Source organism: Pipistrellus kuhlii, unplaced genomic scaffold (genome assembly GCF_014108245.1).
Source record: "Pipistrellus kuhlii isolate mPipKuh1 unplaced genomic scaffold, mPipKuh1.p scaffold_m20_p_2, whole genome shotgun sequence".
Taxonomy (NCBI): Eukaryota; Metazoa; Chordata; class Mammalia; order Chiroptera; family Vespertilionidae; genus Pipistrellus; species Pipistrellus kuhlii.
This window is the reverse complement of record NW_023425515.1, coordinates 169,676,845-169,703,523: the sequence shown is the minus strand read 5'-3', so window position 1 is coordinate 169,703,523 and position 26,679 is coordinate 169,676,845. Positions and strand designations below refer to the sequence as shown.

General features: G+C 39.4%; 1 protein-coding gene across 1 annotated transcript in view; it reads left to right on the top strand.

Annotated features, from left to right (window-relative positions):
- Window positions 1-26,679, top strand: part of ZSWIM5 (zinc finger SWIM-type containing 5) — a 92,115-nt gene that overhangs the window by 20,459 nt on the left and 44,977 nt on the right. The gene's annotated exons all lie outside the window — the stretch shown is intronic.

Sequence of the window (26,679 nt, the reverse complement as noted above, 5' to 3'; positions counted from 1 at the left end):
TAAATATTACTTTAAGAGTGTCTATTTGGTGTTTTATAAAAGGGTTCAATATCTACCTTTGGGAAACGTAGGGCCACTGAACATTAGCTATATCCAAGGGAGGCTATCACTGTATGTAGCTTTGTCTGTTCCTTTTAGAGAAACTTAATGATGCTCTAGGATAAGCAGTTAGAAAAGCTTTGGATCTCACAAAAGCCTGAATACATCTTTGATTGGTTATATTTTAAAGGAAATAGCCCACAGCATGGTGCCAGACAAGTGTAGAGCCCAACCAATTTGATCTTTAAGCAGGGAGAAGAATTCTATTCATCATAAGAGGTTAGATTGTAAAATGTTGTAATTATTTCAACCTAAATTGGTTTAAAGCTATTTTTTTTTTCAATAAAACTTCTCTTTAAATTGTGAGGCAAGAAGACATTTTTTATTTTGATGACCTTCCTGCATTGTGTTTTTCTTCAAGTCTTCTCACCCTACCCTGTGGCCTACTCTGTTTAGTGTTCAAATCTGAATCATAATGTGCATCTGGAGGGATCCTGAATCATGTGATCGACTAAAATGTCTGTCATTTATTTACATTCTTTGAATATCTAATTTTGACATAGTCTTTGGTTATATCATGAAGAAATTTGCACTTGCTCCTGATTATTTAAGAAGTGGGTGCATATGCAAAATTATTTTTCCTCCGTTTTTGTCTATACACAATTTTTGTTTTTTGTTTTTGATCTTTAATTACAAAATGGAACAAAGAATGACAGCCACATTGGGTCTTGACAAGGATCCTTTTACTTTAAAGACCACTCTCATAATGAGTGATTTTTATTCAAGTGAATATTCATATATTTCTCTGACTTAGGTATCCCCAATTTGTATGAAATGACAGCCTGCAGACCATTTTATTTGATTGCAGTTCCTTCACCTTAATTATCTTTTATGTCTATATAAACTGTGAACTTGCCATATCCATCTTGACCCTCCCCCACATCTCTCTGTTTGTATTTTCTTTCATTGTAATTTTCCTCTTTTCTCTTCAGTGGGCATTCACAGATTGTTTTTGGAGTTCATTAAAAAGGGAGTGTGTTGTCTGGGTAGAAAATTACATTTGCATGCTTGAGAGAGGCCTAAGGGTTTTTATGGGGTTTGGCAAATATCCTGGCTTTTTTATTCTTTTGGGAGAGAGGAATGAGAAAATGGGGTAGTAAGAAGGGATTTTTGAAAAGGAGAAAAGTAAGAATTGTTGAGGTGATTTATTCTGGCTCCATATTTTTCTTTTTACATTATATACATCTGATTTTTTTTTTTTTTTTTTTTTTTTACAGCATGTATAGACCACTTGACTAACAATGGAACAGATTAGAGGCCTTTCTTAGAACTGTTTTTGAATACACTGTAGAATTCTGCAAAGCAGAAACCTTTCTGGTAATGATAATTGTACATTTACTAGTGAAGCTAGCAAGGTGAAACAGATATATCTTTTTTCTTTTCCTTTTTTATGGTAATTGGAGAAGGTAGTATGTATTTATTTTAAAATATTTTTTTAATTTCAGAGAGAAAGGGAGAGGGAAAGAGAAATTTCAGTGATGAGAGAGGATCATAGATTGGCTGCTTCCTGCATACTGCCCATGGAAATCTAGCTTGCAATCTAGGCATGTACCTTGACCTGGAGTTAAGGATCAACCACTGAGCCATGCTGGTTCGGCTGGATGGGGTTTTACCATGTTTCCCCGAAAATAAGACATCCCCCGAAAATAAGACCTAGCGCATGGAAAGATAAGACAGCCCCTGAAAATAAGACCTAGCGCAACTTTGGGAGAAAAAATTAATATAAGACACTGTCTTATTTTCGGGGAAACAGGGTATAGAAAAACTAAAAGCCCTCTTACAATTTGGGACCCCTCGGGGTATGTCAGAGAGCCAGTTTTGGCCCCAAACCTGCAGGCCAGGCCAAGGGACCTCACTGGTGCATGAATCGGTGCACCAGGCCTCTAGTATGCATATAAGATCTTTTTTTTTTTTACATTTTATTGATTTTTTAGAGAGGAAGAGAGAGGGATAGAGAGTTAGAAATATCTATGAGAGAGAATCATCAATCAGCTGCCTCTTGCACCACCCCTACTGGGGATGTGCCTGCAACCAAGGTACATGCCCTTGACCGGAATCGAACCTAGGACCTTTAAGTCCGCAGGCCGATGCTCTATCCACTGAGCCAAACTGGTCTCAGCATATAAGATCTTTTGTTAATCACTTCCCACCCTCCCTTCTCCCCGCTTCCCTCTGAGATTCATCAGTCTGTTCCATGTTTCCATGCCTGTGGTTTCTGCTTCTGCATTGAGCATGTGACCCCTGGTGATTATTGCACGTCATAGCTATGAGCCCGTTAAACAAACGTTTGCTTAGGCTTTTATATATACTAGAGGCCTGTTGTATGGATTGGTGCACCAATGGGTCCCTCAGCCTGGCCTGCACCCTCTTGCAATCTGGGACCCTTCAGGGAATGTCAGACTCCCTGTTTTGGCCTGATCCCCATAGCAGGGATCAGGCCAAAACTGGCAGTCTGACATCCCAAGAAGGATCTAGTAGTGCATGAAGCCCAGCCCCACTACACCTGCCACCACTGCCACTTGGTAGTGCTGCTGTGGAGGCGGACGAGACTTGGTGTCACCACAGCTGTGTTTGCCAGCCATGAGCCCGGTGTCTGGTGCCCATCAGTCACCTGAGTGGTGCTCCTGCCATGAAAGCACACTGACCACTACGGGACAGCTCCTGCGTCCAGCGTTTGCCCCCTGGTGGTCAGTGTGCATCATAGCAACCAGTTAACCAGTCCTTTGGTCGCTTAGGCTTTTATATATATAGATAGATTATTTCTTGAAATGATATGGCATTTCATCTGAACTATTATCTACATAGAAGTTTAGCTATGTTGAATTATGATTTCCTACTTTTAAAATTTAGGTTTTTTTTAAAAAAAAAATGGCATTCCTAATTGTATTTTAATTATTTTTTTTATTAAAGTATATAGTTGGCATACAATATTGTATTTGTTTCAGATGCACCACATAGCAATTTGAAATTTATATACCTTACAATGTGATCACAATAAATTTGGTAATCATCTGTCACTGTATATAAAATTATTATTGACTGTATTTCCTGTGCTATACACTACATTCCTATGGTTTATTTCTTTTATAATTGGGAGTTTGTACCTTTTATTTCCCTTTACCTTTTTCACCCATCCCTTATTTACCTTCCCTCTGGCAACTATCAGTTCATTCTCTATCTATGAGTCTGCTTTTTAGTTTTATTTTAGTTTTTTAAGATTCTACATAAGTAAAATTATATGGTATAATTTCTCTCTAAGAATACAATTTTATTCTTTTTTTATATCTGAGTAATATTCCATTACACATACCTTCTTTATCTATTTGTCTATCAGTTAGGCTGATTTCACATCTTGGTTATTGTACATAATGCTGCAATGAACATAGTGGTGACACATATCTTTTCAAATTAGCGCTTTAGATTTCTTTGCATAAATACTCAGATGTGGAATTTCTGGTCATATGGTAGTTCTATTTTTTATATTTTGACGAATTTCCATTCTGTTTTCCATAGTGGTTATACCAATGTACAGTCCCACCAACTATGCATGAGGGTTCCCTTTTCTTCACATCTTTGTCAACACTTATTTATTGACTTTTTAATAATAGCTATTCTGACAGGTGTGAGGTTGCATTTCATTGGGGTTTTGTTTTGCATTTCCCAGATGATTAGTGATGTTGAATTTTTTATTATATGTCTGTTGGCCATCTGTTTGTCTTCCTTAGAGAAATGTCTACTTAGTCCTCTTCCCATTTTTTAAAATCAGGTGTTTTTTTTTTTTTGTTTGTTTGTTTTTTATGTTGAGTTGTATGAATTCCTTATATACTTTGGATATTTACTCCTTATTGGATATATCATTTGCAAATATCTTTCCCCAGTTGGTAGGTTGTCTTTTCATTTTGTTGATGGTTTTCTTTGGTGTGCATAATCTTTTTTTAAAAAAATTTTTTATTGTTATATTATTACAAATGTTCCTTCCCTCCCCCTCCATTTCTCTCCTCCACCAGGTTCCCACCCCACCCTCTTCCCTTTCCCCACCCCCCATTGTCCTCAACCATAGGTGCACAGTTTATGTTCAGTATCTTCCCAAATCCCCCTCTCCCCTTTTCCCCAAGAATCGTCAGTTCACTCCCCTTCCATACCTCTAATTCTATTATATTCAACAGTAAATATTGTTCATCAGATTTTTTTTTAATTTCCTTGGTTTTTAGATTCACTTGTTGATAGTTACGTATTTGTTGTTCATAATTTTTATCTTTATTTACTTTCTCTTCTGAAAGAACCCCCTTCAGCAATTTATATAATTCTGGTTTGGTGTTGATGAACTCCTTTAGCTTTTTTTTAATTAGTGAAGCTCTTTATCTGACCTTCGATTCTGAGTGATAGCTTTGTTGGATAGATTATCTTTGTCTGTAGGTTCTTACTATTCATCACCTTGAATATTTCTTGCCATTCCCGTCTGGCCTGCATGGTTTCTGTTGAGAAATCAGCTGACAATCGTATAGGTGCTCCTTTATAGGTAACTATCTTCTTTGCTCTTGCTGCTTTTAATATTCTCTCTTTGTCTTTTGCTCTTGGAATTTTAATTATGATTTGTCTTGGTGTGGTCCTCTTAGGATTCCTTTTGTTTGGAGTTCTGTGCGCTTCCTGGGCTTGTAAGTCTAATTCTTTCACCAGGTGGGGGAAGTTTTCTGTCACTATTTCTTTCAGTATATTTTCGATATCTTGCTCGCTCTCATCTTCTGGGACCCCCATAATTCTGATGTTGGTTTGCTTGAAGTTGTCCCAGAGGTTTCTTACATTATCTTCAATTTTCTGGATTCTCTTGCCTTCTAGCTTCTGTGGAGGAGTGTCTTCCGGCTCTTTATGTTCCAAATCTTTGACTTGATTCTTGCGATCTTCCATTCTGTTTTTAGGATTCTGTATAATATTTTTTATTTCACACAATGTATTCTTTATTTCTTGTTGATTCCTTATTAATTCTAGTTGATCTCTTTTCATATCTTCATAGGTCTTATCGATCTTTTCTAGGAAATTCTTCAAAAACCTTATAAGCGTAGATTTGAGCTTTATATCCAGTTGCTTTTTGTCCTCCATTTCTTTCATTTGTGATCTATTTCGTTGTCGCATTTCGCAGCTACAGATGGGGCGGGGTTTCAGGGTGGAGCCTACAGCTTTGGCTTCCATCAGCCCCGCCCTATGCAGCTCCTGGGTCTCAAGGTCCTTCAGTACTTGCTGCAAGTGCCTCTGAGAGAAAGGTGCCCTCGATTTTCACATGCTACCAAACAGTCTAGGCTCTCCTCCAATGAGCCCGGAACTGGGGTTCAGTTCAGTTGGTAGTGGGATTGGAGGTGGCGTTCAGAGCAGTCTGGAGCCCCTGTCTCCTTTCCGTCAGGGCAATTCCGCGGCACAGCCAACCGTCCCTTCTCTGCGTGCAATGTGCGCACCACCGGGACTTCCTTTCACCGCTTCCCCCGGGGTTCCCCCGCCTTACAGCCCAGCTCCCTCTGGATGAGCCTGGGTCCCCGGGGTCTGGCCTAGAACTGGGGTTAGGAGCAGTCAGAACTGGGGCCCAACACAGTCGGAGCTTTTATCTCCTTCCCGCTAGGGAACGCCAGCCAGGCACTCAGCCTCCCTCCTCTCCGGCTCCATCCTCTCTGCGCGGCGTGTCTCCGTACCTTTGGCTTTTACAGCTCCTCCGCTCTTCCTTCTGGTTTTCTCCTTGCTTCTCATTGTAGAATTTCCAGTCAGTCGACTTTCCTGTAATTCTGGGTAATGTCCATTTTATATTTTAGTTATATTATTGAAATAGTTGTGTGCGGCTGCGGCTAGGTGTTTACCTGGGCAGCCATCTTGGATTCTCCCTGCTGTGCATAATCTTTTTAGTATGATGGAGTCCCATTTGTTTATTTTTGTTTTTGTTGCCCTTGCTGAGGAAACACACCCAAAAAGATATTGCTAAGATTGATATCAAAGAGTTTACCTCCTATATTTTCTTCAAGGAGTTTTATGGTTTCAGGTCTTACATTCAAGTCTTCAGTCCATTTTGAGTTAGTTTTTGTGTATTGTGTAAGATAGTGGTTTGGTTTTATTCTTTTGGTTGTGGCTGTCCAGTTTTCCTAGCATCATTTATCAAAGAGACTGTCCTTTTCCCATTGTATATTCTTGGTTCTTTTGTCATAAAATAATAGACCATATATGCATGTGTCTATTTCTGGGTTCTCTATTCTGTTCCATTGATCTATGTGGTAGCTTTTATTTTAATACTATCTAATGTTTTGATTATTATAGCTTTGTCATATACAAAGGGGTGGGAAAAGTAAGTTTACAGTTGTGAGTATGCTAAATGGTATATTCTTTTTGTTGTTGTTAATCCTCACCCAAGGATATTTTTCCATTGATTTCTAGAGAGAGTGGAAGGGAGGGGGAGAGACAGAGAGAGATACACTGATGTGAGAGAGACACATTGATTGGTTGCCTCTTGCATGTGCCTGTCCGGGGCTAGGAATCGAGCCTGCTACAGAGGTACATGTCTTTGACTGGAATCAAATCCAGGACCCTTCAATCTGTGGGCTGATGCTCTACCCACTGAGCCAAACAAGCTAGGGCAAAATCAGTATATTCTTGTATTATTATTTATTAATTATTATATTATTTGTCTTTTTATTATTGCTGTTATTTCATATCCTCACTTATAATTTATCTTTTAGGTAATGATGGTTAGTAATTTAATGTATTTTTGCACACCCCTTTAGGTTGTAATCACGTATTCTAATGATCCAGCTTTGTTCTTCTTTCTCAAAGTTGATTTTTTGTGGTTCCATACAGATTTTGAGATTGTTCTGTGAAAAATACCATTGGAATTTTAATAAGGATTGCACTGAATCTTGGGGAAGTATGGACATTTTAACAGTATTAATTCTATTTTATTTTATTATTTTTTTTTTTTAGCTATTTATTTTATTTATTTTTTTTTTCTCTTACTAATAGCTAAGGATACTGATTTATTTTAAACATAACATGTTTCTGCTTCATAACAACATCTGTATTATTTTACATTTTTTTTTTAATAAGTTTTTATTGTTCATATTATTACAAATGTTCCTTTCCCCCCACCCACCATTGCTCTCCTCCACCAGGTTCCCATCCCACCCTCTGCCCTTTCCCCTCTCCCCATTGTCCTCATCCATAGGTGCACAGTTTATGTTCAGTCTCTTCCCACGCCCCCCTCTCCCCTTTACCCCAAGAATCGTCAGTTCACTCCCCTTCCATACCTCTGATTCTATTATATTCAACAGTTAATATTGTTCATCAGATTTTTTTAATTTCCTTGGTTTTTAGATTCACTTGTTGATAGTTATGTATTTGTTGTTCATAATTTTTATCTTTGTTTACTTTCTCTTCTGAAAGAACCCCCTTCAGCAATTCATATAATTCTGGTTTGGTGGTGATGAACTCCTTTAGCTTTTTTTTATTAGTGAAGCTCTTTATCTGGCCTTCGATTCTGAGTGATAGCTTTGCTGGGTAGATTATTTTTGGCTGTAGGTTCTTGCTATTCATCACCTTGAATATTTCTTGCCATTCCCTTCTGGCCTGCATGGTTTCTGTTGAGAAGTCAGCTGACAATCGTATAGGTGCTCCTTTGTAGGTTACTACCTTCTTTGCTCTTGCTTCTTTTAATATTCTCTCTTTGTCTTTTGCTCTTGGAATTTTAATAATGATGTGTCTCGGTGTGGTCCTCTTTGGATTCCTTTTGTTTGGAGTTCTGTGCGCTTCCTGGACTTGTAAGTCTAATTCTTTCACCAGGTAGGGGAAGTTTTCTGTCACTATTTCTTTCAGTATGTTTTCCATATCTTGCTCTCTCTCATCTTCTGGGACCCCCATAATTCTGATGTTGGTTCGCTTGAAGTTGTCCCAGAGGTTTCTTACATTATCTTCAATTTTCTGGATTCTCTTGCCTTCTAGCTTCTGTGGAGGAGTGTCTTCTGGCTCTTTATGTTCCAAATCTTTGACTTGATTCTTGTGATCTTCCCTTCTGTTTTTAGGACTCAGTAAAATATTTTTTATTTCAGACAATGTATTCTTTATTTCTTGTTGATCCCTTATCATTTCTTGTTGACTCCTTATTAATTCTAGTTGATCTCTTTTCATATCCTCGTAGCCCTTATCCATCTTTTCTAAGAAATTCTTGAAAAAACTTATAAGCGTAGATTTGAACTCTATATCCAGACGCTTTTTGTCCTCCATTTCTTTCGTTTGTGATCTATTTTGTTGTCGCATTTCGCAGTTACAGATGGGACGGGGTTTCAGGGTGGAGCCTGCAGCTTTGGCTTCTGTCAGCCCCGCCCTATGCGGGTCCTTCAGTGCTCGCTGCTGCCAGCGCCTCTGAGAGAAAGGTGCCCTCGATTTTCGCCTGCTGCCAAACAGTCTATGCTCTCCCACAATGAGCCCGGTATTGGGGTTCAGTTCAGTTGGAAGTGGAGTTGGAGGTGGCGTTCAGAGCCGTCTGGAGCCCCAGTCTCCTTCCCGTCAGGGCGATCCCGCGGCACAGCCGACCGTCCCTTCTCTGCGCGCAATGTGCGCGCCTCCGGGACCTCCTTTCGCCTCTCCCCGGGGGTCCGCCTTACAGCCCAGCTCCCTATGGCTGAGCCTGAGTCCCCGGGGTCTGGCCCAGAACCGGGGATCAGAGCAGTCGGGGGCCCAGCACAGTCGGAGCTTTTCTCTCCTTTCCGCTCAGGAACGCCCACCAGGCACTCGGCCTCCCTCCTCTCCGGCTCCGTCCTCTCCGCGCGCCGCGTCTCCGCGTCTCCGTACCTTGGCTTTTCCAGCTCTTCCGCACCTCCTCTGGTTTTCTCCTTGCTTCTCGCTGTAGAATTTCCAGTCAGTCAACCTTCCTGTAGTTCTGGGCAATGTCCGTTTTATATTTTAGTTGTATTTTATTGAAATTGTTGTGTGCGGCTGCGGCTAGGTGTTCACCTGGGCGCAGCCATCTTGGATCCTCCATTTTAACAGTATTAATTCTAATATACATGCATGGAATATCCCTTTATATGTGTCATCTCCAATTTCTCTATCAATATCTTATAGTTTCATTATACAGGGCTTTCTCTTCTTTGGTTAAATTTATTTCTAGGTATTTTATTCTCTTTAAGTTATAAGTGGAATTATTTTATTAATTTCTTTTTCTGATAGTTCTTTATTAGTATTCTAGTGGCCCATTGCACAAATTCGTGCACACTGAAAGGAAATTAATTAGAAGAAATATTTTAATATCACTATTCACCCTTTATAATAGAAGTGTCAACCAAATTCACAATCAATAATGACAGATGGAAATACATGTGTGCAATTGGCGCCAGTGAGAGCTTTATATGTATTCGCCTTTTATATTATAGATGTAGAATAAACTTGCTTAATTAGACCCGCTTTCTGATTTAGCTAAACTTTTTCCAGCCCAGGGAAGCACCCCAACTTCTCTTTCAGGTAATTGTCAGCAACACAGCAGTAAATATTAACATGAAGCAGATTATTATTGTAGATCACACAGGGAGAACAAAGGGTAAAATATTTAACTGCAGCAGTGTTTGACTATATTTTGCACAGTGAGAAAACCTGAAGTCATTTTCAAAGTCCACCATTTCTTCTTTTCAGTTGGGTCAAGTTTCTAAGCTTTCTAAATCTCTATTTTCTGGCTAATGAGAAGAAAATAGGATTCCACCAAGTCTCTCATATACCTACTCCAGGACTTCTGTGAGGATCCACCAAGATAAGGCATGGGAAAACGCTTCACAGATATTTTGTTACAGTGTAAAGTGTTTGCACCTGGCTATAAAGCAACTCATGTCCCTGGGCTGAAGAAACTGCAAGGGGGCTAGTCATCACTAGGGAGAGGAAGCCAGGCTTTGCTATGTGATATCATTACCCAGTTCTCACAACGATTGTTTTCAGGCTCGCCATAGAATTTTGGCAGTATGGGCTGTGATTTGGTAGGCTGTTGCTAAAGGGTGGTGGTGGGGCCTGTGTCCCACTTGGGGAAAGCCATGTGTTGCTTTGTCAGCCAAATCGGCGCTGTGTTTCTCTGTAAATGGCAAGTGTGCATCATGGCAGCTCCTGCATTGAGTGTCTGCCCCCTGGTGGTCAGTGCATGTTATAGTGACCGGAACTGTTGGAAGGTGGGAAGAACACTTAGTATATTGGCCTTTTATATAGCTATTGTAGATAGATAGATAGAAATGAAATTGATTTATGTATTTTGATTTTGTATCCTGCAACTTTACTGAATTGCTTTATTAGTTTTAACAGTTGTTTGGTAAAGTCTTCAGGATTTTCTATATTAATATATAATGTCCTGTCATCTGCAAATACATTTTTACATCTTCCTTTCTTATTTGAATGCCTTTTATTTCTTTGTCTTGCCTAATTGGTCTGACTCAGACTTCCAATACTATGTTGAATAAGAGTTGAAAGAGTAGGCATGCCTTGTTCCTGTTCTTAGAGGAAAAGCTTTCAGTTTTTCTGCGGGGTATAATGTTAGTTGTGGGGTTGTCAACATATATGGCCTTTACTGTGTTGGGGTTAAACTCCTTGTATACCGTCGGGACCGGTTTGGCTCAGTGGATAGAGCGTTGGCCTGCGGACTGAAGGGTTCCGGGTTTGATTCTGGTCAAGGGCATGCACATCCCCAGTGGAGGGTGTGCAAGAGGCAGCTGGTTGATGTTTCTCTCTCATCGACGTTTCTAACTCTCTGTCCCTCTCAATTCCTCTCTGTGTAAAGTCAATAATATATATATATATATATATATTAAAAGTAATGGATATTCATTTTAAAAAAATAAAAAAATAAAAAATAAAAAAACCTCCTTGTATACCTATTTTTTTGAAAAATTTTTATCATGAATGGATGTTTAATTTTGTCACATGCTTATATCTACTGAAATGATCGTGATTTTTATTTTTTATTTGGTTAGTATGGTGTATCACACTGATTGATTTGCAAATGTTAAGCCATCCTTGAATCTCTGGAATAAATTCCACTTGATTATGGTGGCCGATCCTTTTCATGTATTGTTGAATTCTGTTAGCTAATTTTTTTTGAGGATTTTTACATCTTATGTTCATCAGAAATACTGATCTATAATATTCTAACTTATAATATTAGAAGGGTGGTTTCCTTCTATTCCTAGTTTGTTGAGTTTTTTATCATGAAAGAGTGTTGAATTTTGTCAAATGCCTTTTCTGCATTAATTCTTTTTCTGCATCAGTGAAATGATCCCATGTTTCCCCCCGCTTTATTCTGTTAACTTAATATATTATTGCATTGATTTTTTTTTTTTTTGGTATATTGAACTATTCTTACATTCCAGGAATAAATCCCACTTGGTCATTGTGTATAATCTTTTTAATATGCTGCTGAATTTAGTTTGCTGTATTATGTTGAGGATTTTTTAATATATATATTTTTCTTGATTTCAGAGAGGAAAAGGAGAGAGAGATAAAAACATCAATAATGAGAGAAAATCATTGATTGGCTGCCTCATGCATACCCTGCACTGGGGATTGAGCCTGCAATCTAGGCATGTGCCCTGACCAGGAATTGAACCGTGACCTCCTGGTTCATAGGTCAACACTCAACCACTGAGCCTCGCCAGCTGGGCGAGGATTTCTTCATCAATGTTCATAAGAGATAAAAATCTGTATTTTTCTTTCTTTTTAAAAAATATATTTTATTGATTTTTTACAGAGAGGAAGAGAGAGGGATAGAGAGTTAGAAACATCGATGAGAGAATCATCGATCAGCTGCCTCTTGCACACACACCCCCTACTGGGGATGTGCCTGCAACCAAGGTACATGCCCTTGGCCGGAATCGAAACCCAGGACCTTTCAGTTTGCAGGCCAACGCTCTATCCACTGAGCCAAACCAGTTTCGGCTGTATTTTTTTTTTTCTTGTAGTGTTTTTGCCTGGCTTTGGTATTGATATTGCTGGCCTCATAGAATGAGTTAGGAAGTATTCCCTCCTCTTCATAATGGTTGTGCACATTTTATGTTCCCGACAACAGTGCCCAGGGATTCCAATTGCTCTGAAACTAAAACTTATTTTCTATTCTGATAATGGCTGTTCTAATAGGTGACATCTCATTGTGGGTTTAATTTGTATTTTATGATTAGTGATGGGTTGAGCATCTTTTCATATGCTTTATTGTACATCTTTTTTGGAGAACTGTCTATTCAAGTACTTTGCTCATTAATTAGGTCATTTGTTGTTGAATTGTAGAAGGTTTTTAAAAATATATTTTTATTGATTTCAGAGAGGAAGGGAGAGAGAGAGAGAGAAATATATCAATGATTAGAGAGAATCATTGATCGGCTGCCTCCTGCATGTCCCTTACTGGGGATCAAGCCCACAACTTGGGCATGTGTTCTTGGCCAAATTCAAACCTGAGACCCTTCAGTCCACAGGCCGATGCTCTATACACTGAGCCAAACCAGCTAGGGCTAGAAGTTTCTTATATATTCTTAATATTAAGCCCTTATCATATGAGTTGCAAATATTTCCCCCCATTTTATAGATTGCCTGCATGATCTAATTTAATTTACATTTTAAGATTAGTCTGGCTGCTGAGTAGGAACTGAATCAGCATAGACTACATCAAGAGTAGAAGTAAAATTCAGTTAGCAGGCTCTTGCAGTAAACTAAGAAACAAATGGTCAGGGCTTGTTGGTGTCAAGGGAGAAAATGGAAAGAATGGGATGATATTTTGGAAGTATTGTAGAAACAACATGATGTGATAATAGACTGTAGGTGAAAGGTCAGAGAGAAGGAAAAGTTAAGATTTCTGGATTGGGTACTTTGGTAAATGGTGATGCCATTTCTTGAGATGGAGTAGATTGGAGAAGCTGTGCCAGGCCCAGTGGTAGAAGAAGGTACAGGTTGAGATCACTAGTACAAATACATTAAGTATGATGTACCTGTGAGGCATCTAAGTGGTAACATCAAGTAGACAGTTTAATATAAGTATTTTAAATTTAGGAAAGTGTCCTAAACTATAAACACAAGTAACTATTTTGGAATAGTTAATATACAAACTGGGGGTTCAGGATAAAAAACACAATTCACGGCATAACTTAATAAAATACCTAGCATACTTATTTACTTCACAGACTTTCACAGTTGTGACTTAACCTTGGCTTTACTCTGGTTTAACAAGAATTCTAACTTTTCTTCTTATATATAGGAAGGAAAAAGCTAAGAGAAAGCACTGCTCTTAGTTTCTTTTGTACTCCTGGATCCCACTAGAAGCTATTTTTTATTCTGCTACCCTAGTTCAGGTTTCACTCACCTCCTAGCATCTTTCAGTATTCTGCTTTTTTCCAGTCTAAACACCCCCAAAAGAGGAAGTGATTCTGCTTACATATGCACTGTTTTCTTAGGATTACTCTCTGCTGCTTTTTTCCAGCCTGGATGGAAATTCTCTTGAATTCTTCTTGGTGTTTCCTGTCCTTTGAAGGTTGGAACTGTTATAAAACCTAATTGGCATTAGACACAAAAGATTATTCATTAACTTTTTTCTAAGACCCACAGCTTGACTCTATTTTTTTAAGGGACCCATCTCTTTCTTTTATTCTGAACAGACATTTTTATAATACATTTGGACGGAGCATGCACAATTTTTAAACATTTGCTTTATATGGTAAATTTAGTTAGAAAGTTATTTTCCCAAAGAAACAATATTAAAATGGTGCTTTGGTTTCCCCAAATAATTCCAAAGTCTTTTAAACTGTAATTCATTTATAATTGGCAATAGTTGTACTCTTGTTTCTTGGACACGGTGACACATCTCCCATGGGTTATTTCTAATATTGCATAGGGACAAGGACTGTATCTCTAGGGTCCAGTAATTTGTTTACTTTTCTGCATTAGCAGCATGGAATCATAGACTGTATGAGCCAGAGGAGACTTTAGAGAAAACATAGTCCAAATTACTTATTTTGTGAAGGAGAAACCTGAGCACCAAGGAACCTAAATGATTTCTCCCTACCTCTTCTTACATCACATCATTGAAATTTGTATATGTTGATACATCTGTTTAGAATTCCAGAGAAACTCCTTAATTTTCAGTTCATCTAGATTCAGTTCTTCTTTTTTAATATATACTTATTGATTTCAGAAAGGAAGGGAGAAGGAGAAAGAGATAGAAATATCAATGATGGGAGAGAATCATGGATCAGCTGCCTTCTGCATGCTCCCCACTGGGGATCGAATGCGCAACCCAGGCATGTGCCCTCCACCAGAATTGAATCCGGGACTCTTCAGTCCACAGGCTGACACTCTGTCCACTGAACCAAACTAGCTAGGACTATATTCAGTTCTTCTATGAAATTTTCTGAGTCACTCCAATCTCTCTGGTCTCTCCATACCATATATAACTTCTATAGCGCTTGACCTTGTGGCAAGTCACCAAACATCTCTGTATTTCAGTTTATTCATCCATAAATAATAATAATAATATAGCCATGCACATGTAATGATGTTTCAGTCAGTAAGTGATATTACAGTGGTGGTCCCATAATATAATGGAACTAAAAAAATTCCAATTGTCTAGTGACATAACCATTGTAACATAATAGCGCAACTTATTCATGTTTTTGTGGTGATGGTGGTATAAACAAAACTGAAAAGTATAGCATATACAATTACATATAGTACATAATACTTGATAACAAAAATAATTGACTACGTTACAGTTTTATGTATTTACTATACTATTATTTTTTGTCAATTACAGTTGATATTTAATATTTTATATTCACTTCAGGTGTATAACATAGTAGACACATAATTTACAAAGTGATCCTCCCATCCCCATAAATCTAGTACCCATACCTGGCATCATACATAGTTATTAACAATACTAGCGATCCTGTGCATGAAAATTTGTGCACTGGGGTGGGGTGGGAGGGAGGGGATCCCTCAGTCCGGCCTGTGCCTTTTTGCAGTCTGGGACCCCTTGGGGGATTCCACCTGCCGGCTTTGGTCTGCTCCCCAGAGAATTGGGCCTAAGATGGCAGTCAGACATTCCTATGGCAGCCCGGAGCCTTCGGGGGATGCCTGACTAACAGCTTAGCAAGCCTTAGCACTGCTGTGGAGGCAGGAGAGGCTCCCACCACCATCACTGCACTTGCCAGCCATGAGCCAACTTCTGGCTGAGTGACACTCCCCCTGTGGAAGTACCCTGATAATTAGGGGACAGATCCTGCATTGAGCATCTGCCCCCTCGTGGTCAGTGCATATCCTGATGACTGGTCGTTCCTGGTCCATTCTGCCATTGGGGTCAATTTGCCTATTACCCTTTTATTATATAGGACTAGAGGCCCGGTGCATGAAATTCATGCATGAGGAGGGAGGGCCCCTCAGCCCAGCCTGCTGAGGGACGGGGATTGGACCTAACCTGGCAGTTAGACATCCCTCTAACAATCCTGGACCACTGGCTCCTAATTGCTCGCCTGCCCACCTGCCTGATTGCCCTTAACTGCCCCCCCCCCCCCCCCCCCGCCGGCCTGGTCTCCTCTAACTGCCCCTCTCTGCTAGCCTGGTCACCCCTAACTGCCCCCCCCCCCCCGCTGGCCTGCTGGCCCCCAACTCCCCCCTCTGCCAGCCTAATCACTCCCAACTGGCCCCCTGTCAGCCTGGTCGCCTCATGCAGCCTGCTGTTCAGTTGTTTCGTCGTCCTTCACTAACCCACTGCTGACCTGGTCACCCCATGCAGCCTGCTGTTCAGTCATTTGGTTCCCTCACTAACCCCCTGGTCTCCCCACGCAGTCTGCTTGTTCATTTGTTTGGTCATCTCTCATTAACCCCCCTGCCAGCCTGATCATAGGCAGCCATCTTGTGAGGGTGTGAGGGTCAATTTGTATATCACCTCTGTTATATAGGAGGGTTATGACTCTATTCCCTACCCTGTCTTTTACGTCCTCATGACTATTTGTGACTACCAATTTGTGTTTGTTTTGTTTTCTAAAGAGAGCTTTTTTTTTTTATTGTCTTTTTTAATCCTCACCCGAGGATATTTTTTTCATTGATTTTTAGGGAGAGTAGTAGAGGAAGGGAAAAACAGAGAGAAACATCGATGTGAAAGAAACACATGGATTGGTTGCCTCCTGCGCGAGCCCTGAACAGGCCCCGGGCCCAGGGAGGAGATTGCAACCAAGGTACGTGCCCTTGACCAGAATTGAACCTGGGACCCTATGATCCTCAAGCCGATGCTCTATCCACTGAGCAAAACAGGCTAGTGCTGTTCTTTGTTTTTTTTAATCCTTACCCAAGGATTTTTTTTTTAATTGGTGTTAGCAAAAGAAGACAAAGAGAGGGAGAAACATCAGTTGGTTGCCTCCTGTACACACCCCAACTGGAGATCAAAATCATGACCTAGGTATGTGCCCTGACTGGGCATTGAACCCACAGCCCTTTTGGTGTACAGGATGATGCTCCAACCAACTGCGACACCTAGCCAGAGCCAATTTGTACTTCTTTATTGTTGCTGCTGCTGCTGTTGTTCATCTTGACCTGAGGATATTTTTTCCTTTGATTTTTAGGGAGAGTGGAAGAGAGAGGGAAAGGCAGAAACATTGATGTGAAAGAAACACATCAATTGGTTGCCTCCTGTACAAGCCCTGACCAAGGCCCAGGCCAGGGAGGAGCTTGCAACCAAGGTATGTGCCCTTGACCAGAATCGAACCCAGGTCCCTATGGTCTGCAGGCCGATGCTCTATCCACTGAGCCAAACCGGCTAGCGCTTGTACTTCTCTCCACCGCCCCATTTCCAAAAGTAATTTTTATTAATATCTTGTTCTATTTTCTTCTGTGCTGCTTTTAATATCATTGTGATCATAATCATATTATATATAAACTACTTTGCATCATTTTATACTTAAAATGATAATATAATGATTATATGAGCAGTATCATTGTACTATCTTCATAAATATAATTTAATGGTTTTAATAATTTATTGCTCCATTGTTTGGTATTTACTATTATGATTAATGTTTTCATAAACATCTTTGGGAATAAACTATATTTTCTTAAGATAGATTGGGGCATTGAGCACACACACACACATACATACAGTATATATAACTTTGAAAAACTGTTTTACAGAATCATCACTTCCCACAATAACTAACTTTTAAAGGAATTCATGTCTTTATAACAACTTTGTTAAGTAGTTAAAAGCAACTCATTCCTCTGGCTACTCTGGTGGAGAAAGAGTAGAGCTTAATTTAGAATAAAACAGTAATGAACTCATTTTAGTAGGTAGGGCTTGCACGTCTTTTTTATCCAGCTCCACAACCCCTCTCCCATCAATTTTTCTCTGTATCTATGAGTCTTTTTCTGTTTTAGTTGTTCATTTATTATGTTCTTTAGATTCCACATATGAGTAAAATCATATACTATGTCTTTCTCTGTCTGATTTATTGCACTTAGCATCTTGCAAATCGTAAGATTTCATTCTTTTTTATGGCCAAATAATATTCCATTGTGTGTATGTACCACATCTTTATCCAGTTGTCTATTGATGGGCACTTAGGTTGCTTACATAACTTAGCTAACCTATATAATAAAAGGCTAATATGCAAATCAACCAAAAGGCTAAACGACTGGTAACTATGACATGCATTGGCCACCAGGGGCAGATGCTTAATGCAGGAGCTACCCCCTGGTGGTCAGTGCACTCCCACAGAGGGAGAGCTGCTCAAGCAGAAGACCAGGCTCAAGAGTGGCAAGTTCAGTGGTGGTAGCCTCTCCCGCCTCCATGGCAGTTGGGCATCCCTGAGGGCTTCCAGACTGCAAGAGGGTGCAGGCTGAGCTGAGGGACCACCCCTCCTGAGTGCATGAGTTTTGTACACTGGGCCACTAGTTGTAAATAAAGCTGCAATGAACATGGGGTTGCATGTATCTTTTCAAATTAGTGTTTTGTATTTCTTTGAATAAATACTCAGAAGTGGAATTGCTGGGTCATAAGATACTTCTACTTTTCATTTTTTCAAAAAGCTCCATACTGTTTTCCATAGTGGCCGCACCAATTTGCAATCCCGCCGACAATACTCGAGCATTCCCTTTTCTCCACATCCTCACCAACTCTTGTTGTTTTTTGACTTATGATAGCCATTCTGATAAGTGTAAGGTAACATCTCATTGTGGTTTTCATTTGCATTTTCCCGATGATTAGTGATGTTGAGCAGCTTTTCATGTCTACTGACCATCTGTGTGTCATCTTTGGAAAAATGTGTATTTAGATCCTCTGCCTATTTTAATTGGATTATTTGTGTGTGTTAAGTTGTATGAGGTCTATATAAATTTTCCATATTAACTCCTTATTGGATGTATCATTGGCGAATATCTTCTCCAAGTTGGTAGGTTGTCTATTGATGGTTTCCTTTGCTGTGCATAAACTGTTTAGTTTGCTGTCATCCCATTTGTTTATTTTTTCTTTGGTTTCCCTTGACCTAGGAGATAATCATAACAACAAATACTATCACAGTTTACTGCCTATGCTATGTTTTCTTTTAAGAGTTTTATGGTTTTTGAGTCTTGAAATTTAAGTCTTTTGTCCATTTTGAGTTTATTCCTATATATGGTATAAGAAAGAGGTCTAGTTTTATGTTTTTCCATTTATCTGCTTAGTTTTGCCAACACCGTTTATTGTATAGATCTATAGTCAGCAAACTGTGGCTCACGAGCCACATGTGGCTCTTAAACTTTGAATGTAGCTCTTCCATAAAATACCACGGCCTGGGTGAGTCTATTTTGAAGCAGTGGCATTAGAAGAAGTTAAAGTTTAAAAAATTTGGCTCTCAAAAGAAATTTCAATTGTTGTACTGTTGATATTTGGCTCTGTTGACCAATGAGTTTGCTGACCACTGGTATAGACTGACTTTACCCTATTGTATATTCTTTCCTCCTTTGTCATATAGGCATGGGTTTATTTCTGGGCTCTCTATATTATTTCACAGATCTATGTGTTTGTTTTTATGCTAGTACAATGTTGTTTTGATTACTATAGCCTTATATAGTTTGATATCATGTAGCGTAATACCTCCAACTTTGTTTTTCTTTCTCAAGATTGCTGTGACTGTTCGGGGTATATTTTTGGTTTGATATACACTTTATACTTTGATCTAGTTCTGTAAAAAATACTCTTGGGCCTTAACCAGTTTGGCTCGGTGGTTAGAGCGTTGGCCCACTGACTGAAGGGTCTGGGGTTTGATTCCTGTCAAGGGCACAAACCTTGGTTGCAGGCTCAATCCTTGGCTCCAGGTCAGGGCATGTTCAGGAAGCAACCAATCGATGTGTTTCTCTTGCATGAATGTTTCTGTCTCTCCCCTTTTCTTCCACTCTCTCTAAAAATCAATAGAAAGCCTTAGTGGGTTTGGCTCAGTGGATAGAGCGACTGCCTGCAGACTGAAGAGTCCCAGATTCGATTCTGGTCAAGAGCACATGCCTGGGTTTTGAGCTCCATCCCCAATAATGGGAGTGCAGGAGGCAGCCGATCAATGATCCCCATCATTGATGTTTCTATCTCCTCCCTTTCTCTCTAAAATCAATAAAATATATTTAAAATAAATAAGTAAATATCATTGAGTGAAGATTAACAAAAAAAATAAAAAATAAAAAGCTCAGTATTTTAATAGGAGTTGCATTAAATCCACAGATTGCTTTGGATGATATGGAAAATTTAATTATATTAATTCTTGCTATCCATGAGTATGTCATATGCTTTCATTTATTTGTGTCTTCTTCAGTATCTTTCTTCAGTGTCTTATAATTTCTGAATATAGGTCTTTTACTTCCTTGGTTAAATTTATTTCTAGATACTTTATTTTTTGATGCAATTGTAAATTGTATTTTTTTTAATTTTTCTTTCTAATAGTTTATTATTAATGTATAAAAATGCAATTCAGCCCTAGCCGGTTTGGCTCAGTGGATAGAGCATCAGCTCAAGTACTAAAGGATCCTGGTTTGACTCTGGTCAAGAGCATGTACCTCAGTTGCAGACTCATGTATGTGAGAGTCACCAGTTGGTGTGTCTCTCTCATATTGATGTTTCTCTCTCTCTTCCCCTTCTCCCTCTCTTCCACTCTCTCCAAAGATCAATGGAAAAATATCCTCAGAGGAGAAATCAAGATGGCAGCATGGAAAACACCTAAACTGCTGCTTCGCACAACAATTTCAAAACTACAACTAAAAGAAAAAATAGACATCATCCAGAACCACAGGAAAACAGACTGAGTGGAAATTCTACAACTAGAAGGAAAAAGACTGAGACTCAGAGGAACTGCAGAAGGCAGAGGGACCTAGGTGTGGGCGCGCAGAGAGGGCTGGCAACTATGTACGCAGCTGACTTTCTCAATCCAGGGAGACAAAAGTTCCCAACGGCTCTGAAATCTAGTTCCAGGTGAGACTCTGGGGACCCAGACTCATTTGGGGAGAAACTGAACTGTCTGGCAGTGGGTGAAACTTGAAGGCGGCTTTCTCTCAGAGATGCTTGCAGCGATTACTGTGGAACACTGAGACCCAGGGGCCTCTAAGGGCAGGGCTGACGGAAAGCCATTGCTGTCTGCTTCCCCCTGAGACCATGCCCCAGCCAAGCTGGGCACAGAGGCTTTTGCAAGTCTTGTCTCATAAGGGTATCTCCAGCACAGAAGTTCTCCCAGTGTAGACACAGCTGATCCTCACAGCCAATTGGCCTGGAAGTCAAATCCTCCCAGTGATACCAACAACAATTAAGGCTTAACTACAACAAGACTGTGCACACAGCCCACAAAGAGGTGCATTTAGAGTGTCCACCTCAGGTAACTGGTGGGACTGAGCCACTGGGCCCTATAGGACACCTAGCACAAAAAGCCACTCTATCAACTCAGGGAAGCAGCCAAAATGTGGAGACAAAGAAACAGGTTACAAATGAAAGAAATGGAGGAAAGCAATTGATTGGATATAGAGTTCAAAACTACGTTTATAAGGTTTTTCAAGAATTTCCTAGAAAAGACAGATAAATTTAGTGAGACCCTCGAGGATATGAAAAAAGACCAACTAGAAATTAAGCATACACTGACTGAAATAAAAATATTATACAGAGACCCAACAACAGACTAGAGGATCGCAAGAATCAAGTCAAAGATTTGAAATACAAAGAAGTAAAAAACTCCCAACTGGAAAAGCAAAAAGAAAAATGAATCCAAAAATATGAAGATAGTGTAAGGAGCCTGTGGGACAACTTCAAGTGTACCAATATCAGAATTATGGGGGTGCAGAAGAAGAGAGAGAGTGAGAAACTGAAAATCTATTTGAAGAAATAATGACAGAAAACTTCCCTCACTGGTGAAAGAAATAAGACTTACAAGCCCATGCCTAAACTGGTTTGGCTCAGTGGATAGAGCGTCGGCCTGCGGACTGAAAGGTCCCAGGTTCAATTCCGGTCAAGGGCATGTACGTTGATTGCGGGCACATCCCCAGTAGGGGTTGTGCAAGAGGCAACTGATCAATAATTCTCTCTCATCAATGTTTCTAATTCTATTCCTCTCTCTTCCGCTCTGTAAAAAAATCAATAAAATATATATTTTTAAAAAGACAAGTCCAGGAAGCACAAAGAACCCCAAACAAAAGGAATCCAAAGAGGACCACACCAAGACATATCATAATTAAAATGCCAAGAGCAAAAGACAAAGAGAATATTAAAAGCAGCAAGAGAAAAACAGTTAACTACAAGGGAGCACCCATACGATTGTCAGCTGATTTCTTAACAGGAACTATGCAGGCCAGATGGGAGTGGCAAGAAATATTCAAAGTGATGAATAGCAAGAACCTACAACTAAGATTACTCTACCCAGAAAAGCTATCATTCAAAATTGAAGGTCAAATAAAGAGCTTCACAAATAAGAAAAAGCTAAAGGAGTTCATCACCACCAAACCATATTATATGAAATGCTGAAAGGTATTCTTTAAGAAGAGGAAGAAGAAGAAATGGTAAAGATAAAAATCACAAACAACAAATACATATCTGTCAACAAGTGAATCTAAAAATCAAGTGAATAAAAAGTCTGGTGAATATAATAGAATCAGGGGCATAGAAAGGGTGTGGGAAGAGACTGAACAAAAATCATATACCTATGAATGAGGACAGTGGGGAGGGGTAAGGGCAGATGTTGGTGTGGGAACTATAGGGGAGCTATAGGGGGGAGGGGGAGAGAAACAATTGTAATAATCTGAACAATAAAGATTGATTAAAAAAAATATCCTCGGTGATGATTTTTTTTAAAAAGCAGCTAATTTCTGAATATTGTATTAATTTTGTATCCTGCTATTTTACTGAATTCATGTATTAGTTCTAATAGTTTCTTGGTAGAATCTTTAGAGTTTTTATATATAGTATCATGTCATCTGCAATTAATGATGGTTTTAATCTTTCCAATTTATTTGCCTTTTATTTATTTTTCTTGTCTGATTATTGTGTCTTGGACTTGCAAAGCAGACTTCCCTGTCTTAAGGAAAGTATTTTTAGCTTTTCCTCATTGAGGATGATGTTAGCTGTGAGTTTGTCATACATATTGGCTTTTATTATGTTGAGGTGTGTTCCCTCTACTCCCATTTTGCTGAGAGTTTTGGTCATAATGGATGTTGGATTTTGACAAGTGGTTTTTCTGCATGTATTGATAGGATCATATGATATTTATTGTTGTTGTTAATCCTCATCCAATGATATGTTTCCCATTGATTTTTTGAAACAGTAGGAGGGAGAAGGAGAGAGAGGGAGAGAGGTGAGTCACCCGAGGATATCTCCCCCCCCCCCCCCCCCCGCCCCAGGATATATTTTTCATTGATTTTTTTAAGGCTGATTCTAAAATTTATTTATTTATTTATTAATCATTCTTTATTGTTGAAAATATTATATATACCCCTTTTTCCCCCATTGACTCCCTCCAGCTCCCCCTCCCACCCTCTGCCCCCGGCCTTCAGCACCCTATTGTCTAGGTCTGTGGATTATGTATATACTCATATGCATTCAAGGTCTTTGGTTGTTTACCTCCCACCAACCCTCCCCCATCTTCCCTCTGAAATTCCGCACTCTGTTCCATGCTTCCATGTCTCTGGATCCACTCTATTCATCAGTTTCTTTTGTTATTTATTAATATATTCCACATATGAGTGCAATCATGTAATACTTGTCTTTCTCTGACTGACTTATTTCACTTAGCATACTTTCCAGCTCCCTCCATGCTGTCTCAAAGGGTAAGAGATTCTTCTTTTTTACTGCTGCATAGTATCCATGGTATAAATATAACACAGCTTTTTTATCCACTCTTCTCCTGATGGGCACTTGGACTATTTCCAGATCTTAGCCATTGTAAATTGTGCTGCTATGAACATAGGGGTGCATACATTCTTTCTGATTGGTGCTTCATGTTTCTTAGGATATTCCTAGAAATGGGACCACTGGTTCAAATGGTAAATCCATATTTAATTTTTTGAGGAAATTCCATACTGTTTCCCACAGTGGTTGCACCAGAATGCATTCTCTGGGTAATTTTTTAATGCTTTAAAATAATTCTGAATACTATTTTGAAGACTCTCAAAAATAAATATTTGATCAGTTAATATTATGGTTGATAAAAATATCTATATATATCATCTTCCTTTTGAAAAGCAGTTTATTGTTCAATTTTTATTTTCCTCCCAGTAATGTAGGCTACTAAATGGAATAGGGTAATTTCTGAAATCATTTTACAATTATATGTTGCTCTTTGTTTAAATCAATAGTCTATGTGGTAATTACTAGCCTTTACTATCCATTTTGGCAACATGTGTACCTTGTATATGTGCACATTGTTTCTGCAGAGAACTGCCTAAAGAGGGTAGTATTTCCCCCCAATCTGTGTTTAAATCGGTGAACTAAGGAGCAGGTATCCCATCTGCAGTTCTAGAATAGTTTGGTTACTCACCAATATACAAGAGAACTTGTTCTCTAAGTCCTAATGCTTCACAGAGTAGTTGGGAAGAGGGGTGGAAATGAAATTGCTATTTTTTTAGTGATTGTTTTATGCATGATAGATTTTTTTTATTAATTTCCCAGACAAATTCTTCCCATTTTGTTTTTTTTACATAAAATGTTTTTAAAATAACAAAAGAAAAATAACTCTGTCTTTTAAACTACATACCTACTCCCTTTATAGAGATCCAAGTGAAAGAGTCCTGGAAAATAGGTAATGCAAGGGCATCTCTGTAAGTGAATGCCTGGGCTTCGGAAGCTTCATTGTTCTTTAACTGGTTGCTGGCACAGATGGAGAGTGGAGACCATTGCTTGCAGAAGCTGGTGCTTGAGAAGGGCCAGAGGTTAATACAAGGAAAACCTCTTGATTTGCTAGAGGAGTCTGGGAGGGGAGCAGATGGCCACTAGAAGTAGGCCCTCCAGCTTACTCAGCTGCTCTGAGAAGCTAAGGGTGACCTCTCTAATACAAACAAACCAAGTGGCTCCCAGGGTAATGGGGCAGCATCATTTGTATTCCCAAATAACAATACTATTCCGCACTGCAATCTCTCTCACTCACACCCAGTGCTGTGGGCACCATCTGCTTCCTGTGAACTGATATAGGTGCTGGCCCTGGCCATTTGGGATTGCTGTTGAATGATATCTCTGGGAAATGTGTTCTTTACAAATTACTTTCACATGATTCTGATAGCTATATAAGTATTATTGTGTCTTTTTCATAATTAAGAAACTAAGGCAAAGAGGAATTGAGGTATACTGGAATTAGAATTCAAGCACCCTGATTCCTCGGTTCTTTATATCATAGTATGAGTCCACAGAGCCATTCCAGGGCTCTTGTTTAGGGAGTACTCATCTAGCTTTTGAATAGGCTTTCTGGAAAGGCAAGTAGTTATTTTGAGGATGTCACTATTACTGTTTATTCCTTTGTGTGGCTACCATTTTGCTAGGTGACAGAAAAGAGAAAGAGTGACTGCTGGTATACTGTTGTGGCCTGCCAGGAGACAGAAATTAAGTGAGAAAGTCTAATTTACATGATACAATATCATCAAAACCAAATGTATTCAAGAGGAAAACATACTCATTCAAAGGAGTTACCCAGTTTATATATAGTGTGTACACACACACACAACATACTTTTAAACCGACTATAGGGAAAATAATTCTTTCTATAAACTACAGCTCTCCTTTCCCTGCCATTGGCTGAAATTATATTCATTTTCATGCATTAGCACCTGCTCCTGGGTCTGGTGAATCAAAAGAGCAATGAGCAAAGTGGTTTTAATTGCCCAAGCTTTGCTAGAGCCTTTCTTGCACTCAGAAACACAAAAGACTGAATAGTGTCAGAGGCTGTACTGAGAAGTGCTTTCCTTAGAACTCTCAACAGATGATTCACTCATTGTGCTGAGACATTGTCTTGTACAGATGAGTCCATGAGCCCGTCATTCCAACTGCGAGAGCATCACAGAGCAGTCAGTTTCAGTTGCCTTGAACAATTGCCCAGGAAATCAGGCAAACACCAGAGTTTACAGACTTGTCATTAGTGCATTTTTTGTAGAATTGTACTTGCTAATTACTTTTATAATGTTTTATATACATAATTTAAACTGCATATTCATATTCAATATATTGTAATATAATAATTAAGAATGAAGGATCTGGCCAAAACCGCTTTGGCTCAATGGATAGAGCGTCGGCTTGGGGACTGAAAGGTCCTGGGTTCGATTCTGGTCAAGGGCATGTACCTTGGTTGTGGGCATATCCCCAGTAGGGGGTGTGCGAGAGGCAGCTGGTCGATGCTTCTCTCTCATCGACGTTTCTAGCTCTCTATCTCTCTCCATTCCTCTCTGTAAAATATCAATAAAATATATTTTTAAAAAAAGAAAAAAAAGAATGAAGGATCTGGAGCCAAACTACCTGTGTTCATATCCCAGTTCTAACTGTTTATAGGCTGTGGGATTTTATTTGTTAAATAATATTTTATTTTTCAATTACAGTTGACATATATTAGTTTCAAGTGTACACCCCAGTGATCAGACATTATATAACTTTTATATATATATATATATATATTATTGATTTTTTACAGAGAGGAAGAGAGAGATAGAGAGTTAGAAACATCAATGAGAGAGAATCATCGACCAGCTGCCTCCTGCATACCCCCTACTGGGGATGTGCCCTCAACCAAGGTACATGCCCTTGACCGGAATCGAACCTGGGACCCTTAAGTCCTTAGGCCGACGCTCTATCCACTGAGCCAAACCAGTTTCAGCAGACATTATATAACTTACTAAGTGATCAATTCCAATAAGTCTCTAACCAATCTGACACTATACATAGTTATTAGAATACTAGAGGCCCAGTGCACAAAATTCATACACTGTGTGTGTGAGGGGGGGGAGGGGTTCCTCAGTTCGGTCTGTGCCCTCTCACAGTCCAGGACCCATCACTCCTTAGCCTCCACCCCACAGTCAAACATCCTTCTTGCTGTCCAGGGCTCTCAAGTCTGGAATCCTTCACTCCTTACCTTCCACCTGCAG